Source organism: Oryctolagus cuniculus, chromosome 4 (assembly GCF_051225735.1).
Source record: "Oryctolagus cuniculus isolate XC-2025 breed Fujian yellow rabbit chromosome 4, ASM5122573v1, whole genome shotgun sequence".
In the NCBI taxonomy this organism is placed as follows: domain Eukaryota; kingdom Metazoa; phylum Chordata; class Mammalia; order Lagomorpha; family Leporidae; genus Oryctolagus; species Oryctolagus cuniculus.
In genome coordinates this window covers 118347828-118369131 of record NC_142870.1, presented here as the reverse complement: position 1 = coordinate 118369131, position 21304 = coordinate 118347828, and the positions used below count along the sequence as shown (strand labels likewise).

At 38.4% G+C, this 21304-nt stretch overlaps 1 long non-coding RNA gene across 6 annotated transcripts in view; it reads left to right on the top strand.

The window, feature by feature from the left end:
• The window catches only part of LOC149127085 (uncharacterized), a 152475-nt gene that overhangs the window by 76979 nt on the left and 54192 nt on the right, over positions 1-21304 (top strand). For 2 of the 6 annotated variants that reach the window (XR_016232587.1, XR_016232589.1), the window contains one exon: positions 12064-12601. The exons of the other annotated variants lie outside the window; for them this stretch is intronic. This is a non-coding gene — a long non-coding RNA (uncharacterized LOC149127085). Of the gene's footprint in view, positions 1-12063; positions 12602-21304 lie in introns of those variants that run through there. 6 annotated transcript variants of the gene reach the window in all.

The following is a 21304-nucleotide window of genomic DNA, read 5'->3' as shown; positions in this document are numbered from 1 at the left end:
GAATTAGCCTTTTCATTTGGAAAGTTCAAATATGATGTATTAGGCACCAGAATAGCAGGTTGGGCACAAAATATGGTGGCCCATGGCCTGCTATGGCTAATGGCTCACAGCAGTGGCTGTAATGAGTGAGAATGACCAGGGAAATTCATGTTACTGAACCCATTAACAGTCACCATTCTACTCTTTTCAACTTTGACTCTTTCTTCTTGAGTCCACTGAATAAGCACTGACTTAGCACTGGGGAGGCTACCTGGCATAAGAAATTTTGTCATTTTTCTGCTTTTATCGTAACCATCTTCATTGGGGCCTTCAATAAACATTCACTCAGAAAATAGTTCATAATGAAAAATCAATCTTGTAGGACTTGTTTAATCCTATAAAACATTACATAATCACAGCCAGTGCTGTGGCTCGCTTGGTTAATCCTCCGCCTGCGGCACTGGCATCCCATATGGGTGCCGGGTTCTAGTCCAGGTTGCTCCTCTTCCAGTCCAGCTCTCTGCTGTGGCCCAGAAAGGCAATGGAGGATGGCTCAAGTGCTTGGGTTCCTGTACCTGCATGGGAGACCAGGAGGAGGCACCTGGCTCCTGGCTTCGGATCGGAGTAGTGCCGGCCGTAGCGGCCATTTAGGGATTGAACCAACGGAAGGACTACCTTTTTCTCTGTCTCTCTCTCTCTCACTGTCTGTAACTCTACCTGTCAAATAAATAAATAAATAAATTACATAATCTATTTAAAATTATAAAATGAATCATTAGTTTATTATAACAATTATAAGAAATTATTGGCGTGGAAACAAAGATCTAAAAATGATCTAATAGGAGATTTAATTTAAAAAAATTAAAAAGCAAGATTTTTAAACAAAGGAAAATGAACTAAGCATAATTGAGTCCCAAATTACCTAGCATAAAAAGATCTATTATTGTACCCAAAATACAAACACGTTGCACATATTTTACATGCATCAGAGTTTATTTCAGTTAAAATCAAGCAATAAATAAATAAATAAATAAATATATATATATAATCTCATTTTAGGAGCTTTATATAATACTAATAGCTCCAAAAAAGATCTATATTACATAGTTGTAGAACATTCACTTCATAAAAATTTTAAATTCATATCTGATAGTAATAATAGGCCTCTTAATCAATTAAGAATGATATACACATCTTTACCATAATAAAACTGTGTAGTACTCTTCTAAAACCACATTCAAGTTGTGAAACACAAGATATTCTCACTAATCAATAACTGGATAGGAGGATTCCTACCACTTTCTTTGACATTATTCTTTTTAAGACTTATTTATTTATTTGAAAGGCAGAGTTACAGAGAGAAAAAGGGAGAAACAGAGAGAAAAGAATCTTCTATCCACTGATTCACTCCCCAAGTGGCCAAAAATGGCCAGAACTGGAGCAAGCCAAAGCCAGGAGCCAGCAGCTTCATCTAGGTCTTCCACATGGATGGCAGGGGCTCAAGCTCTTGGGCCATCTTCTTCTGATTTCCTAGATACATTATCTGAAATCTTGGTTAGAAGTGGAGCGTCTGGGACACTTAACAGGTGCTCATATGGGATACTGATGTTGTGGTGGCTTAACCTCATGTGCCACACCTTAGCCCTAACATTATTCTTGATGTCCAAGTCAAATGAAAGTTAGGAGAAAAAATGAGAAGTATTAAGCTTGGTATGAAGCGGTACAAGTTATTGTTAATGGAAGATTGTATAGTTCTACTTCTCAAATCCCTAAAATATGCAATTGAAATATGAAAAATTCCATAAGCTTGTAGGTTATTGAACTAAAATAAAGAAAACCACAAAATTTTCCTAGCCATAACCTATTATTAGACTACATAACAGGCAAAATAAGTATGTTTACAAAAGCAACTGTGATAGTAAAATATCCAGAAATGAACTGAACAAGGCATCAACTAAATCTCTATGAATTAAACTTTAGACCTTACATAAGGATAGTACAGGTATTTAATTGAACATAAGATGGATAATGAAAACTTACTCTTTTAATGGAGGGCATCACTTTTTAGATTTATCAATTACTTTCAAGACTCAATATGATCCCTGTGAAAAGTGGCTGCAAAGGTCCTTCGTCATGAGGCAAAGTTGTGACTAGTGTATGTGAAAAAGCAGCGAATATGACGTTGGGCTTAGAGCACGTTGAAAGAGACGTGAAGATTGGCAGAGGAAATGAAAATAGAAGTAGAGGTTGGAGACAGGCTATAGCTCATGAGCCTAATAAGTTATATAAAAATGTTTGGTTTTTATGTTCCCTGGGAAGGGGAATCCGGGGGATGATTCACTGGGGAAGAGGGAATTGAATCAGGGGAATGTTCACTGGGAAGAGGGAATTGAACAGAGAAGTGACATGATTTGATTGATACCCCAGTGGCCCCAGTATTACTGCTATGTTGAACTAAATGCAGACAAGGATGCAGGTCTGGAAACCATCTTGAAAGCTTTGCAAAAATATAAACAAGAGATGGAGTCCTGACAGAATTGTAGCAGCAGAGGGAAGGGGCATAATCTAATTCTAGATATATTTACAAGTTGGAATCAGAGGTGCTGATGACTTTATTTCAGAGTAAGAAAGTAAGAAGGTGAAGGTGAGTCTGAGGATTTTCATTTGATAAACTGGAAAATGGTATTGTCGCTTACCTAGATTGTAGAGTTGGAGTGAGACTAGAAGAGGAGTTTTTTATTGTTTGAGGAAAGATAGTATGAAATTTACCATTAGATAAATTTGCCAAATGGGAATATGTTAGCCCATGATGGTATTATTTGAATTCAGAACAAAACATGATAGGCCACTGAATATTTATATACAACAGGAGTGTTTTGTGAGAAAACCAAATGTTTTATTAGGCAGGGTGAATGCAGTAGGTAATATCCACAAGAAAAAATTATGTGATATCTTTCAGTATTTATTCAATATAGTATCTAACATCTACTGTCAAATCTTTCTCCTATACTATCATCCTTCATTTCTTATAACTATTTAATATTTCCCTTCCTAATAATAAGATTTAAACTTGTTTAAAATTGCAAAACTTCAAGTGGACTCTTAACAATATTGTGAGGTGGACATGAACCTTGGGAGGTCAGCAGCAGAATGCTGTGGCTTGGATGCCGAATGCCGCCCAACAGCCCCTGTGTGAGCTTTGGGCCATGGTGGTGCTCCAGGGAGGTAATAGAATGAGCATTTTGAGGTGGGATCCAGTGGGAGGTCCTTAGGTACTGGGGGTGTTCCCTCATGAGGAAATTCTTGGATGACCTCTTGAGTTCTCACAAGAGAGTTACTATAAAAACTTGAGTTTGGATCCACCACTGTCTTTGCTTCCTGACTTGTCATGTTATTATCCTGCTCTTGCTCCATCATCTGTCAGCTGCCATCTACTCTGGGCCTCTCATCAGAACCAAAGCCTGGGGCATCACATTTGGACTTTGAACCTCCAAAACCAAAAGCTAAATAAATCCTTGGCTACTTTGAAAGCAATTTGTCTTAGTTATTTTATTATAGTGATGAAAAGCTGACTCATACAGAAAATTGGTACCAAGGAGTGGAGTTGTTGGTATTACTATACCTAAAGATATCAAAGTGTCTTTGGGATTGTTTTCTGAGAAGAAATTGGAAGATTTGGAGGAGCAAGTTATAAAAATCTTAGTATGCTTTGAATGGAGTGTTATGAGTGATTCTGATGATGGCTCAGAAGGTGACTAGGAAAGAACTAGACTGTTGTAGAGAGGTTATGTGGTGTGGGTAGAATGCTGATAAAAATGCATATAGTGTAGACCATAGTGAAGAGGCTTTAGATGCAAATGATGATTCTATGGAAACTGGACAAGGTCCATCCTCGTTACATTGTGGCAAAGAACTCAGTTGTACTACATCTGTGTGTGGGGAGCAACTCGGACTAGACTAAGTTACTTGAATTAAGACTTATTCTATGCATCTGCTCTCCCACAATATGGCGCTGAGAAGGGAGTAGCAGCTTCTACGCAGCTGCCTCTCGCCAATTTGATTGACTGAGCTGCAGGAGCTGATCTTGCTCCTGATTGGAGGAGAGCAGCGTACTCGGCGTGTGGGTAGCAGAGTTGGGATTGGTGGAAGAGGACTATAAGGGAGGAGAGAGACAACATGCACCAGGAACATCTATCTGAAGGAACACCTGTGCAGCCCCCGAGAGAGCCGGCCAGTGGTGTGCCGCTCCCCCGCGGAAGTGGGGAAAGTGGCAGGGGGAACCGCCCTTCCACGGAGGTGGAAGGGACGGTAGCCAACCCGGGAAGAACCAGCAGCAAACCCGGGGAGGGCCGAGCAGACAAAAGAACAGCGCAGGGTTTAGTGTCGTTCCTCCATGAAGACGGGGAGCGACATCTGTGCACTAAGACACTGCAGAATGCTGAAGTTAAAAATGATGAGCTGATTTACCTAGTGGGTTTCTCCAAGTAACAAACCATTCAGGCTGTTGCATTAGTACTTTTAACCTTTTACCGTGAAATTAGAAAACAAAAGGATGACTTTAAGATAGAAATTGCTGCTGAAAGAGAAAAAAGAGTATGGAGTGGACATTTGGCCTGGCATTTGGAATGCCTACTTCCCACGCTGAAGTACCTGGTTCCTGGTTCCAGCTTCTTATTCCAACTTGCTGCTGATGGAGGTTCTGGAAGGCTCAAATAATTTATTCTTGCCACCCGCCTGAGAGATCTAGATTGATTTCCCAGTGCTCAGTCTATCCCACTTGGGGAGAGGGAGAATTTATGGGAATTTGGGGAGTGAATCAGTGGATAGGATCTTCCACTCTCTTTGTCCCCTTCTCACTACCTTTCTTTCTCCCTCCCACCCGTATTAAAAAAGTGGAGGTTGGGTAGTGGAAAAACTTGGACAATCTTATCCTGGCCATATGGTAGGTAGGAAATAAAAGAGCATTTTCAAGACAGGTAATCAAAGATGTGGCCTAACGGTCCTTTGCTAAGGAGGTAAGGATATTAGTGTGAATAGAAGAGCAGAACTCATCAGGAAGTAAAAGACCCTGAAGGACCCTGAAGGCAATTCAGAGATCTTTGAGGATGTCTCTCCATTCACAGACCTAGTGCTCCCGAAAAACAGAATGATTTTAAAGAATAGGCTCAGGATACCCTCTGAGGGCTTTACTTGCAGACTTGCCTTGGAACTCTGCTTCCTGATCTTGCCCAGCATTCTTCAACTGCTCCAGGAATGACTCAGATGAGCCCAGGCACAGCTCATGCCAAGGCAGACCCTGCTGTTGTCCACTTGATGATGGTTTTGCAGGTGTGTAGACTTCAGGGATTATAAGGCAACTTTTACTGAGTTTTCAAAGAAAACTATGTGCCTATGTAAATATTTGCACAGATTGGATCTCCTGTAGGAAACTTCTGTGTAGGACAAGGCCTGGTGGAGCTGTGGCAGTGAAGTCAAAGTAGAAACCCCATAAAGTTAGAGGGAAAAAAAGAAAGAAAAGAAACACAGTATTGGATAATGCCTGCCAGGGAAAGCTGCAGACAGCATACAACAGTCTTGGAAAGCCACAAAAATCAGCATGTGTAGTCCATGAGTGTAGCCACACGGAGCAATAAAACTTCAGGTGAGGGACTACCACTGACACCTGCTAGTGTGAAACTCAAGCCTGGGAAAGCTGCAGATATGAGATTCCTCTAAGAACTGAAGCATAGGGTCATGGGTCTCGACGACACTGGAGCAGTGTGCACAGGATAACAAACATAGACTTTAAGATTTAATGTTAGCCCTGCTGGGTTTCAATTTTGTTTCAGGCCAATATATCCTTTCTATGGCCAATAATATCTCTCCCTTTTGTAGCAGGAATATTTATCTTATGCCTGTCCCACCATTGTTTGTTGGAAGTATGCAACTTGCGTTTGATATTTTAGACTCCCAGTTGTGGTTGTTTGCCTTGAGTTGCATATGAGACTTTAGATTTGGAATGTTGAGTAATACTAGAATATTAACACTGTGAGACTCTTGGGGATAGAATGATCACATCTTTTATGTGAAAAGGACATAGGTTTGAGGGAGCCAGGTATGGAATGTTATGGTTTGAATATTTGTCTTCCTGATCTAAAGGGATTTTAAGAGGATTTGCCAGGACAACATTATCAGGATCCCCTAAAAGATCAGGGAAAAATAGAACTAGGAGTTTATTCCCTGAAGTCTTATGTTAATAGTACTAAGACAGGGGAAACTTAATGCATTTATTATGTTTAGATGCAAAGCCGTAGGGAAGTGATTAGTTTGGATTAGGTTGTTAGAGATGCTCCCACATGATTTTATCCTGGTGGCTCTACAAGGTTAGACACAGACACAGATAGAGACATATAAATGGACAAATGTAAGTTTCTTGCCCTGTGATACTCTCTGTTGCCTTGGGACTGCCAGCAAGGGTGCTTTCTCCAGATGAGGCTCAGACCTGTACTTCCAGAACTATTTGACAGAAAAATCTTTTTTATTTTTTAAATAAAGTCATACTGCTTCAGGTTTTTGATTATATTAATGAGTATCTGACAAAAAAGCTCAAAGTGGACACATTTGATAAAATCTAGAGGAAAATTTTGTGCCATATATTTCAGTGCTCTGTATTTTATTCAATGTAGTATCCAAATATATTATCAAATTACAAATATTTTTGTAAATACTGCCATTCATCACATATAATTATTTAATACCTTTATTTATTATTAATAAGAAATACATTTATTTAAATTATGATAAAATTTGTACAAAATACTAAAACATTTAGCACATTGTTTTATAAAAATATTTATATATTTTTAAAAATATTTATATTTTTATATATTTTTAAAATATTTATATTTTTAAAACAAAAAAGGAGATCATTCTTCTAGGAGACTATGAGAATAAGAATGCCTGGAATAAGATATGCAGTGGGATTAAAATAAATTGAAGGCCCTCTTGAGGCAAAACATCATAGAGTGCCAGTAGCAACACTGTGTATTTTTCTTCAGCTTCACTTAGGTTCATGGGTACAGACACACATTAGTGGAGAGTTAGATTTAAACTAGGGTTCTAAGTTTGCATAGAAAGAAGCTAAGAAGGAGAAACTGAGTTAAAGATGTTATTTCAAGGGGTGGTTATAGTGTTTCATCAAGGAACTTAAAGCTTTAGGAGGGGAGTTAAATGCATGAGGAAGGAGAACTACAAGGAAAGGAGTGTGGTGATTACCAATAGATTGCTGAGTACATATAACCAAGATTGTTATGGTCAAGGTATTAGCAGGAGTATGGTGTTAAAGTAGAAGGGCACATTTGGAGTATAATTGTTAAACTGAATTTGTAAAAATAACTACTGATAGTGAATAATGTATGACCACGTTGAATATGAATGGTTAACATGAAGTGGAGATCAAGACAATTGGAGGAGAGGTCAAACTAGGTCAGTTTCCTGGAAAGGTAATTTCTGTTAGTTTTGAAATTAACCAGGGGCTTTGTATTAGTTTTATGTTACAATATAGTAAATGAGACACACTTGGTGTCAGATATGAAACAGCCATTTATTATCTCCCTGTCGCTCCCCCTCTTTGTGGAGGAACGACACTAAACCCTGCGCTGTTCTTTTGTCTGCTCGGCCCTCCCCGGGTTTGCTGCTGGTTCTTCCCGGGTTGGCTACCGTCCCTTCCACCTCCGTGGAAGGGCGGTTCCCCCTGCCACTTTCCCCACTTCCGCGGGGGAGCAGCACACCACCGGCCGGCTCTCTCGGGGGCTGCACAGGTGTTCCTTCAGATAGATGTTCCTCTTAGATGTTCCTGTTGCATGTTGTCTCTCTCTCTTCCACCAATCCCAATTCTGCTACCCACACGCCGAGTACGCTGCTCTCCTCCAATCAGGAGTAGGTCCTACAGTTTATTGGTTGAACTGGAGGCAGCTGTGTAGAAGCTGTTTCTCCCTTCTCAGCGCCATATTGTGGGAGAGCAGATGCATAGAATAAGTCTTAATTCAAGTAACTTAGTCTAGTCCGAGCTGCTCCCCACACTCCCAGTTTTATAAGTCAGAAGTCTGTAAAGGCAGGATTGAATTTTCTGTTCAGGATCTCAGGAAGCCTAAATCACACTAGTGGCCAGGGCTGGGATTTTATCTAGTGACTCTGAGATTTTACTGCTAACTCTTTCATGCTGTTGGTAGGATTAAATTACTCACACTTTTAAGACTAAAGTCCCTTTTCCCTAGCTAGATTCATCCAGTGGCTTTTCTTGGCTCTTCAATGCTGTTCTTTGGTCCTTGTCCGTGGACCTTCCATCTTCTTTTTTTTTTTTTTAACTTTTATTTAGTAAATATAAATTTCCCAAGTACAGTTTATATATTACAATGGCTTTTCCTCCCCATAACTTCCCTCCCACCCGTAACCCTCCCATCTCCCACTCCCTCTCCCATTCCAATCACATCAAGATTCATTTTCGATTATCTTTATATACAGAAGATCGATTTAGTATATATTAAGTAAAGATTTCATCAGTTTGCACCCACACGGAATACAAAGTGTAAAATACTGTTTGAGTACTAGTTATAGCATTAATTCACATTGAACAACACATCAAGGACAGAGATCCTATATGAGGAGTAAGTGCACAGTGACTCCTGTTGTTGACTTAATAATTTGACACTCTTGTTTATAGTGTCAGTAATCACCCTAGGCTCTTGTCACAAGTTGCCAAGGCTATGGAAGCCTTTTGAGTTCACCGACTTCGATCTTATTTGGACAAGGCCATTTCTTTGTAATACTACCATTCTGCTTCTCACCCTCACTGCAAGGCAGATGCCTCTGATCAACAACAGATAAGGTCTCAGATATGGCAATGAGAGAACAAAAAAGGGCAATATTTCAAGATATTATTTTGCTATATTATTTTACATAGAATACCTATATCTTTTACATCAAAAGATATAAAAATGACAAAATTGATTAAAAACTTTAATTATTGTGTGGCAAACAAAATAGAAACAAATGAACAAATAAAAAAATTAAATCTGATTTTTGTGACTATGGTAAAGCACTGGTTTGCTAAAATAATTCTTACAAATAAATAGGATAAATAAAAACCCCCTGAAAAAGAAATACAAAGAGGGAGGAAAAAGGGAAGAAAGGAGAACAGGAAAGAAGGATAGATGAAAGGGCATAAGCAGCAATACAGGGAGAAATACATGCTAATGGCTCATTAATAAATAAGAGAATCTTTCAAAAAGATATTCAAAGTTACCCTAGACTTATTTAATATTAAAAGTGGTACAAATTAAGGAAGAATAAGGCATTTCCTACTTTTCTGCTTGTCAGAAATCAACCTTTTTATCATATACAATGTTGGAGAGATTGTAGGAAAACAGATTTTCTCTATATAATTGGTAAATCAACTTTTGTATGACAAATGTGGAGGAAAGTTTTCAATATTTATAAAGATTTGCTTGGCATCTATTTTGTAGTTTTCACAGATGTACACATGAGGGGTCCTCAGAAAGTTCATGAAAAATATGTATTATGAAAAAAATGATGTGTGAATTTCAAAATTGGCACCCAAAGAACTTACTTATTTTATCCTCATATATGCAATTCGTTGTGGCTTTTCTGAGATAGCAAAAATCTGTACACACTGTAAATAGACATCAGGAGGGCCATACAGTAGAACATTGCTCCATGAGTTAGATCTCCAGAGTATCCAATTGCTGCTAACTAATGAATTTAAAACAGAAACACACACACACAGTAGAGATGCAGGACGCCCGTGTATCACACTGATGTGCCTGAGTTGGACTGAAGCTCTGGATCCTGACTATGGTTCCATTTCAGTATTCACCCTGGGAAGTAACAGGGTGATTTAAGTAATTGGATTCCTGGCACCCATGTGAGAGACCTGAATTGAGTTTCAGGCTCCTGGTTTCAGCCTGACCCAGTCCTATCTATTGGCATTTTGGGGAGAAAGCCTGTACTTTGTCTTTATGTCTCTCAAATGAACATGTAGAAAATTAATAAAATAATAGACATGTTAGAACTGTTTCTGTATGTGTATCTAGGTAAATATTTGTGGGCATTTGAGAAAGTATCAAAGAAGGGTACCAGTATTAGGCACAGTGGTAAAGATGCTGCTTGGGGCCCCCATGTCTCATACTGGCTTGCCGGTTGTGGGATTCTGACTCTGCCTTTGGTTCTGGTTTTCTGGGAATGCAGACCCTGGGAAGTACCAGATCATGCTCCCTGGTACCCACATGGGCGACCCAGACTGAGTTACGTGCTCATGGCTTCTGCCTGGCCCAGCTCTGGTTATTTTGGGCATTTTGGAGTGAACTAGAGGATGTAACAGCTTTCTGTCTCTTTCTCACTTTCTCTCTCTCTCTCACTCTTTCTTTCCCCTTCCTTTCCCCTCTCTGCCTCAAATAAATGAAAAAAAAATAAAAAATGAAAGAATATTGTGTAACACTGTTGATAGCTATTACTTCACTCAAATAGGAGGATAGACCTTTTCATTTTCTACACTTTCTTCTTGTTTAAATTTGTTTCTATTATACTTTTATATTTTTGTACATAGAAAAATGAGCAGAAAATAACTAGGAGGATTACTAGAAATAAGCTATAATATGAGATCTCTTTTTTTTTTTTATTTTTTGACAGGCAGAGTGGACAGTGAGAGAGAGAGACAGAGAGAAAGGTCTTCCTTTGCCGTTGGTTCACCCTCCAATGGCCGCCGCGGCCGGCGCGCTGCGGCCGGCGCACCGCGCTGATCCGATGGCAGGAGCCAGGAACCAGGTGCTTTTCCTGGTCTCCCATGGGGTGCAGGGCCCAAGCACCTGGGCCATCCTCCACTGCACTCCCGGGCCACAGCAGAGGGCTGGCCTGGAAGAGGGGCAACCGGGACAGAATCCGGCGCCCCAACCGGGACTAGAACCCGGTGTGCCGGCGCCGCTAGGCGGAGGATTAGCCTAGTGAGCCGCGGCGCCGGCCTTGAGATCTCTTTTTAATTCATTGTTTTAGAATGTGATTTCATCTATAGTTACAATCTGGTAAGTTGATGGTGCAACTCTGAAGATAGCTTAGAATTTGGAAACATTAAAGGGAATCTGTATTATTTCCCTGATAGTAATATTTTTACTAATTTAAAATGAAACTTTTTCTGTGAGTGATTACTTCATAGATTCCTTGCATCTATGTACTTTGAATCTAGAAATAATGAAATATTTTAATTCTATTAAAAATTTCTGCATATTTATAGTGCAGACTTGAATAATTCTGTAGAAAGCATGCATTGCATAGCAAATAAGTTTGCAGTGCACATGAGTCACCTTCCATAATTATTCAACATTCATTTATGCCTTTATGTACAAGATATTTAGTTGTAATGGGGACAATATTCATTTAATAATATTATTCATTTTTTTCTTCTTTCATCTTTTACTACTTATTGTCTACTATTCTGAGAATGTTTCAAAATCTTTAGATTTAGTTTTCATAAAGACCTTCAGTTCTGTGCTCTGATGGAGATTTTATGTCAGTTGTAAGGAGAGAATACCAACCAGTAAGCCCCCAAAACATAAAAAATAAATAAAAAGATGATTTAAAATAGGAAATATCATGAGAAAGTAAATGCATTGATTTGATAGATACTATTTGAGTTGTGGGTGAGGTTAGGATTGGGGTTTGTTTATAATATATGACAATTAAAAGGACAAGTTCCTTTGAGATAAAGGTTTAGAGCAATGAGAAGATTTAGTTTTCTCTATAATTTATTCTCTGCTCTTTCAGCATATTTTTTTTTTTTGTATTTGTTGTTGGGAGTACTGAGTAAGGGGTAACGTGTTTATGTAGATGTAAGATTGTACCTACCCACAAGTAACACGTATCACCACTTTAAATGTCTCTTGCAACTGGACATTTGTTTATCTTTTATTTAGAAGAATACAGGAAAGTAATTGGTTGTTAGTATTGATTCAGTAGCCTCATGGGTCATTTAAGGATTAGGCTTCTTCTGAATTTCTAGTCCATCATCCTTAGCATATTGTCATTTTTCTTCAGGTTCTCAACATGGCTGCCAAATCTGCTGCATCTGAAGATATAAGACAGGGGAAAGGGCAGTGTGAGAGCCGTTGTGACCATTTAGAAGGAAAGCAGAAATGTTCCTAGAATCTTCTGGCAGGCTTCTCTCTCAGTATATGACTCCTATGGACACACTAATAATAAAGGATGCTAAAGAAGCAAGAAATAGGTTCATTGATAGCTTTGAACAATTTTTATGCATTCCCTGGAGCTTGATACCTTGATACCTTTGATATCAAATCAAAGCTTTCTTAACAAGGAATGAGTGACAGCGGATATTAGGTAGTCAAATATGATTAATTTGCCACAACTGCTACTTATGTTGCAACTCAGTAAAAAGCTTAATTTATGAAATATATTTTAAAATTATACTTTCTGGGACACTTTTAGCTGCCTGGTGTTTTATCAAAGCTGAATTATTTTTTAACTTACCTTTTGTAATTGATTACTATCAATGGATAATAAAATTAACTACAATAGAAATAATAAAATAAACTCTTGTAATTACTCTGTTCTACATGCTTTACCTGTAGTAACTCATTTAATCTTCACAACTCTTCAACAAGGGTACTATTTATTATTAATTCTATTTAATAGGATATTTGAATCAGAGTACTTAAATAACTTGCCCATAGTCACATAGCTAATAATTACCAGACTTGTATGCAGAAACAGGCAATTTATCTCAGAGACCACTAGCATTAAGGAAGAATTGTGAGAAGGAAGAGTGAGGGACATTAGAAATGGCGAGTGGCACTCAGCAACTGCCAGCAAGCAACTGGGAACCTCAGTCCTGCAGCCACAGGGAATTAAATTCTGTTTTCAACTGTGTAAACCTGAAAGATAACCCTGAATTCCATTAAGGACTGTTATTTTGAATACAACTTATGGGACCCTAAGGAGTTGCCTCTTAGTCTAGGTGTTACAGATCTGTTTCTCTCTCTTAATATTATGATTATAATTATTATTTTTAATTTATTTTTTGAAAGAGTTACACAGAGAAGGAGAGGCAGAGAGGGATAGAGGTCTTCTATCTGCAGGTTCACTCACCAGTTGGCTGCAGTGGTCGGACCTGCACCAATCTGGAGCTGGGAGCTTCTTCTGGGTCTACCACGCAGGTACAGAGGCCCATGGACTTGGACCATCTTCCACTGCTTTCCTAGGCCATAGCAGAGAACTGGATCAGAAGTGGAGAACATCTCTCTCGTGAAAATGAAATTATGAGGAAGAATCAAAATGAAACGAAACAACTAGTACAACAGGAAACTGTGATAGTGACGAGAAATCATAATGAAGTGAAGAATTCAATAGATCAAATGAAAAACACAATAGAGAGCCTTACAAACAGAATGGGTGAAGCAGAAGAGAGAATATCGGACTTAGAAGATAGAGAACAGGAAAGGATACAGTCAGACCAAAGAAAAGAAGAGGAAATTAGAAATCTAAAACATATTGTCAGGAATCTTCAGGATACTATTAAAAAACCCAGCATCCGGGTTCTAGGAGTTCCTGAAGGCATGGAGAGGGAGAAAGGATTAGAAGGCCTTTTTAGTGAGATATTAGCAGAAAATTTCCGAGGTTTGGAAAAGGACAGAGAAATCCTAGTACAGGAAGCTCACAGAACCCCTAATAAACATGACCAAAAGAGATCCTCACCATGACACGTTGTAATTAAACTCTCCACAGTGAAACATAAAGAAAAGATCCTAAAATGTGCAAGAGAGAAACGTCAGATTACTCTCAGAGGATCTCCAATCAGACTCACAACTGACTTCTCATCAGAAACCCTGCAAGCTAGGAGGGAATGGCGAGATATAGCCCAGGTACTAAGAGAGAAAAACTGCCAGCCCAGAATATTATATCCTGCAAAGCTATCATTTGTGAATGAAGGTGAAATAAAGACTTTTCATAGCAAACAGAAATTGAAAGAATTTGTCGCCACTCGTCCAGCCCTGCAAAAGATGCTTAAAGATGTGTTACACACAGAAACACAGAAACACGGTCATCAATATGAAAGAAGGTAAAGGAAGGAAACCTCACAGCAAAAGATCACAGGGAATTCAAAGCATATATTAGAACTTATCTTTGGCAAATGGCAGGGCAAAGTTACCACTTATCATTAGTCACATTGAACGTTAATGGCCTGAACTGTCCAGTTAAAAGACACCGATTGGCTGATTGGGTTAAGGAACAAAACCCATCTATTTGCTGCTTACAAGAAACACATCTTTCCAACAAAGATCCATACAGACTGAAAGTGAAAGGCTGGAAAAAGATATACCATGCCAACAGAAATGAAAAAAGAGCGGGCGTAGCCATCTTAATATCGGACAACATAAACTTTACCACAAAAACTGTTAAGAGAGACAAAGAGGGACACTATATAATGATTAAGGGATCAATACAACAAGAAGATATAACAATTATCAATGTATATGCACCTAACTACAGAGCACCGGTTTATCTAAAAGATTTATTAAGTGACTTAAAGGGAGACTTAGACCCCAATACAATAGTACTGGGGGATTTCAATACTCCACTCTCAGAAATAGACAGATCAATAGGACAGAAGATCAACAAGGATACAGTATATTTAAACAACACTAAAGCCCAATGGATCTAACAGATATATACAGAACTTTGAATCCTACAGCTAAAGATTTTACATTCTTCTCAGCAGTACATGGAACCTTCTCTAGGATTGACCACATACTAGGCCATAAAGCAAGGCTCAGCAAATTCAAAAGAATTAGAATCATACCATGCAGCTTCTCAGACCATAAAGGAATGAAGTTGGAAATTAGCAACTCAGGAATCCCTAGAGCATACACAAACACATGGAGATTGAACAACATGATCCTGAATGAACAATGGGTCATAGAAGAAATTAAAAGAGAAATCAAAATTTTTCTGGAAGTAAATGAGGATAACAGCACAACATACCAAAACTTATGGGACGCAGCAAAAGCAGTGTTAAGGGAAAAGTTTATATCAATAGGTGCCTACATCAAGAAATTGGAAAGGCACCAATTAGATGAGCTTTCAATTCACCTCAAGGATCTAGAAAACCTACAGCAAACCAGACCCAAATCTAGTAGGAGAAGAGAAATAATTAAAATCAGAGAAGAAATCAACAGGATTGAATCAAAAAAAAAAAGTTACAAAAAATCAGCCAAACAAGGAGCTGGTTTTTTGAAAAAATAAACAAAATTGACACCCCATTGGCCCAACTAACTAAAAAAAGAAGAGAAAAGACCCAAATCAATAAAATCAAAGATGAAAAAGGAAACGTAACAACAGACACCACAGAAATAAAAAGAATCATCAGAAATTTCTACAAGGACTTGTATGCCAGCAAACAGGGAAACCTATCAGAAATGGATAGATTCCTGGACACATGCAACCTACCTAAATTGAACCAGGAAGACATTGAAAACCAAAACAGATCTCTACGATGAGAATTACAAAACCTTAAAGAAAGAAATAGAAGAGGATACCAAGAAATGGAAAAACCTTCCATGCTCATGGATTGGAAGAATCAATATCATCAAAATTTCCATTCTCCCAAAAGCAATTTATAGATTCAATGCAATACCAATCAAGATACCAAAGACCTTCTTCGCAGATCTGGAAAAAATGATGCTGAAATTTATATGGAGGCACAAGAGACCTTGAATAGCTAAAGCAATCTTGTACAACAAAAAGAAAGCCGGAGGCATCACAATACCAGATTTCAGGACATACTACAGGGCAGTTGTAATCAAAACAGCATGGTACTGGTACAGAAACAGATGGATAGACCAATGGAACAGAATTGAAACACCAGAAATCAACCCAAACATTTACAGCCAACTTATATTTGACCAAGGATCTAAAACCAATTCCTGGAGCAAGGACAGTCTATTCAATAAATGGTGCTGGGAAAACTGGATTTCCATGTGCAGAAGCATGAAGCAAGATCCCTACCTTACACCTTACACAAAAATCCACTCAACATGGATTAAAGACCTAAATCTATGACCTGACACCATCAAGTTATTAGAGAACATTGGAGAAACCCTTAAAGATATTGGCACAGGCAAAGAATTTCTGGAAAAGACCCGGGAGGCACAGGCAGTCAAAGCCAAAATTAACATTTGGGATTGCATCAAATTGAGAAGTTTCTGTACTGCAAAAGAAACAGTCAGGAGAGTGAAGAGACAACCGACAGAATGGGAAAAAATATTTGCAAACTATGCAACAGATAAAGGGTTAATAACCAGAATCTACAAAGAGATCAAGAAACTCCACAAAAACAAAACAAACAACCCACTTAAGAAATGGGCCAAGGACCTCAATAGACATTTTTCAAAAGAGGAAATCCAAATGGCCAACAGGCACATGAAAAAATGTTCGAGGTCACTAGCAATCAGGGAAATGCAAATCAAAACCACAATGAGGTTTCACCTCACCCCGGTTAGAATGGCTCACATGCAGAAATCTACCAACAACAGATGCTGGCAAGGATGTGGGGAAAAGGGGACACTAACCCACTGTTGGTGGGAATGCAAATTGGTCAAGCCACTATTGAAGTCAGTCTGGAGATTCCTCAGAAACCTGAATACAGCACTACCGTCCGACCCAGCCATCCCACTTCTTGGAATTTACCCAAAGGAATTTAAATTGGCAAACAAAAAAGCGGTCTGCACCCTAATGTTTATTGCAGCACAATTCACAATAGCCAAGACCTGGAACCAACCTAAATGCCCATCAACGGTAGACTGGATAAAGAAATTATGGGATATGTACTCTTTAGAATGCCATACCGCAGTAAGAAACAATGAAATCCAGTCATTTGCAACAACATGGAGGAATCTGGAACACATGCTGGGTGAAATAAGCCAGTCCCAAAGGGACAAATACCATATGTTCTCCCTGATCGGTGACAAGTGACTGAACACCAAAAAGGAAACCTCCTGAAGTGAAATGGACACTATCAGAAATGGTGACTTGATCAGCATAGCCCTGACTGTTAATGAACAACTTAATACATTATCCCTCTTAGTAGTTTTTTTTTTTTTTTGTCTGTTCTACTTAATATTACTGGTTTAATTCTGTAATTAATACACAGTTATTCTTAAGTGTTGAAAATTAACTGAAATGTGATCCCTGTTAAATATAAGAATGGGAATAAGAGAGGGAAGGGATGTACAATTTGGGACATGCTCAAGCTGACTTGCCCCAAGTGGTAGAGTTAGAAACATACCAGGAGACTCCAATTTAATCCTATCAAGGTGGCATGTACCAATGCCATCTCACTAGTCCAAGTGATCAATTTCAGTTCACAATTGATCATAATGAAATGACTAAGAGTCAAAGGGAGCACATAAACAAGTCTAGTACCTGCTAATACTAACCGATAGAATAAATAAAGGGGAGAGTGATCCAACAGGTGAAGCGAGATACTCAGCAGACTCATAGAATGGTGGATGTCCTAAACAGCACTCTGTCCTCAGAATCAGCCCTAAAGGCATTCCGATCTGGCTGAAAAGCCCATGAGAGTATTTCAGGCATGGAAAGCCAAGACACTCTGGCAAAAAAAAAAAAAAAAAAAAAAAAAAAAAAAACACCACACCTAAATGAAAGATCTCTGTGAGTGAGATCCCAGTGGAAAGAACAGGTCTTCAAAGAAGGAGGTACCTTTCTCTGAAGGGAGGAGAGAACCTCCACTTTGACTATGACGTTGTCTGAACAAGATAAGAGTCGGAGAACTCAAGGGGCTTCCATAGCCTTGGAAACTCATGACTGGTGCATAGGGAGATTACTGATGCCATAGACAGGAGTGTCAATTTGTAAAGTCAACAGCAGGAGTCACTGTGCACTTACTCCTCATGTAGGATCTCTGTCCTTAATGTGCTGTACATTGAGACTTAATGCTATAACGAGTACTCAAACAGTATATTTCACTTTGTGTTTCTATGGGGGTGCAAACTGTTGAAATCTTTACTTAATGTATACTAAACTGATCTTCTGTAAAAAAAAAAAAAGAAGAAGAAGAAATTATCAATTCCCAACTTGACTCTCACTGGGATTAAACATGACAATAGGTCTGATCTGATTTCATCATCATTTAAAAAATCATCTATTATTTTTCACTTTATGTTTTTGTGTGGGAGCAAACTGTTGAAATCTTTACTTAATGTATGCTAAACTGATCTTCTGTATATAAAGAGAATCAAAAATGAATCCTCATGTGAATGGAAGGGGAGACTGAGTGGGAGAGGGGAAGTTGCGGGTGGGAGGGACGTTAGGGGGGGTGAAGCCATTGTAATCCATAAGCCGTACTTTGGAAATTTATATTCATTAAATAAAAGTTAAAAAAAAGAAAAGAAAAAAAAAAGAAGTGGAGCAGCCAGGACTTGAACCAGTGCCCATATGGGATGCTGGCACTGCAGGCGGTGGCTTTACTTGCTATGATATGCCACAGCGCTGTCCCCCTCCCCCTACTTTTTGGCAGAAGTTATTTCAAAAATGAATTTCAAAGTACTGTAGAATAAGTAGTATTTGGAGTGTTGAATATATGCCTGTACTGGTTTTGACACACAGCACAATGCTACAAGCATGTTCATTATGCTTTACTCTTAGAAATACTCATCATGTTTGGGTTTGAACTGACCTTGTCCATTGTCATAATGATAGCCATAACTCCACCCACTTGAATGTATATAACAAATAACTTAGTTTCCAAATGGAATATAGCCACCAAATACAGTTTACTCTCATTTTTGTTCTGCTGTTATTTATTTGGAAATTATTTAAAAATTTTGAAATTAACTTTAGCATATATCCTCATAATTTGTTTTTTTCTAAACTCCAAAAGCCCCAAACCTCTATTCTTTTCCTTATCTTAGAAAGTGATAGAGCATTCATCATCTGTACTTTCCTAGAGTCTTACATTTTTGTGGGACTTTGATGTATAAGTACAGAATTAAGGTAGTTTCTCTCCTGTTAATCTTTTTCATGCCGATTTAATTTGCAGCCCAACTAAAGAACTGAAGAGGATAGATGCATTCCCCTGCACTATGTGTTTTCTTGTACGGAATAGACAATAGGTTGAAGAGGAGGAATATAATAATTTCTGTTGAAATTCCATTAGTCTTTAGGAGTGGGATGGATTTGTTGTATGGTAGGGTTATATTCAGACTTCTGAGGTATCGCCAAACTGTCTTCTGTAGTGGCTTTACCAGTTTGCATTGCCTCCAACAGTGGATTAATGTGCCTTTTTCCCCACATCCTCATCAGCATCTGTGGTTAGTTGATTTCTGTATATAAGCCATTCTAACCAGGGTGAGGTGAAACCTCTTTGTGGTTTTGATTTGCATTTCCCTGACGACTAGTAATCCTGAACATTTTTTCATGTGTCTGTTGGCCATTTGGATTTCCTCATTTGAAATATATCTAAATTCTTGGCCCATCTCTTAAGTGGGTTGTTTACTTTGTTGTGGTGCAGTTTCTTGATCACTTTGTAGATTCTAGTTATTAATCATTTACCAGTTTCTTTATTTTGTTTATTTTTAATTTTTTAGAGATTTATTTATTTTACACAGAGAGGGAGAGGCAGAGAGAGAGAGACAAAGAGAGAGAGAGACAGAGAGAGAGAGAGAAAGAGAGAGAGAGAGAGAGAGGTCTTCCATCTGCTGGTTCATTCTCCAGATTGCTGTAATGGCTGGAGCTGCGCCAATCTGAAGCCAGGAGCCTGGAACTTCCTCTAGGTCGCTCACAAACGTGCAGGGGCCCAAGGACTTTGACCATCCTCTACTGCTTTCCTAGACCATTGCAGGGAGCTGGATCAGAAGTGGAGCTGCCGGGTTTTGAACTGGTGCCCATATGGGATACTGGTGGCAGATTTATACACTATGTTATAGTGCCAGCCCCTATCAGTTTCATAATTTGCGAATAATTTCTCCCATTCTGTTGGTGGCCTCTTCACTTTCCTGTTTATTTTTCAGTACAAAAACATCTCAGTTTGAGTAATCCCAGTTATTAATTTTGGCTTTGGCTGCCTATGCCCCTGGGTTATTTTCTAAGAAGTCTTTGCCTGTGCCAATATCTTGAAGGGTTTCTCTGATGTTCTCTAATAATTTGATGGTGTCAGGTCCTAGATTTAGATCTTTAATCTATGGTGAGTGGATTTTTGTGTAAGGTGTAAGGTAGTGGTCTTGCTTCATACTTCTGCATGTGGAAATCCAGTTTTCCCAGTACCATTTGTTGAATACTGTCCTTGCTCCAGGAATTGGTTTTAGTTCCTTGATTAAATATTAGTTGGTTGTAGACATTTGGATTGGTTTCTGGTGTTTCTATTCTGTATCCATCTGTTTTTGTAGCAGTACCAGGCTATTTTGATTATTACCACACTGTAGTATGTCTTAAAATCTGGTATTGTGATGCACCAAACTTTGTTTTTGTTGTATAAGATTGCTTTAGATATTTGGCATCCCCTTGTTTCCATATGAATTCCACATCATTTTTTCTATATCTGAGAAAAATGTCTTTGTATTTTGATTGGTATTGCATTGAATCTGTAAATTGCTTTTGGGAGTATGGACATTTTGATGATATTGATTCTTACAATCCATTAACATGGAAGATTTTTCCATTTTTTTGTATCTTCTATTTCTTCAAATTTTGTAAATCTCATTGTAGAGATCTTTAATATCTCTGCTTAAATTTATTCCAAGGTATGTGATTGTTTTTGTAGTTATTGTGAATGGGATTGATCTTAGAAATTCTTTCTCAGCTGTGACATTGTCTATGTATGCAACGGCTGTTGATTTTTTGTATTGATTTTATATCCTGCTACTTTACCAAACTCTTCTTGGAGTTCCAATAGTCTCTTAGTGGAATTTTTTGGATCCCCTAAATGAAGAATCATGCCATCTGCAAATAGGGTAGTTTGACTTCTTCTTCCTTCCAATTTCTATCCTTTTGATTTTTTTTTTTTTTTTTTTTTTTTTTTTTTTTGCCTAATGGCACTGGATAAAACTTGGAAACTATATTAAATAGCAATGGTGAGAGTGGGCATCCCTGTCTGGTACCAGATCTCAGTAGGAATGCTTCTACCTTTTCCCCATTCAATAGGATGCTGGCCGTGGGTTTTTCATAAATTGCCTTGATTGCATTGTGGAATGTTCATTTTATACCCAATTTGCTTAGAGTTTTCATAATGAAAAAGTGTTGTATT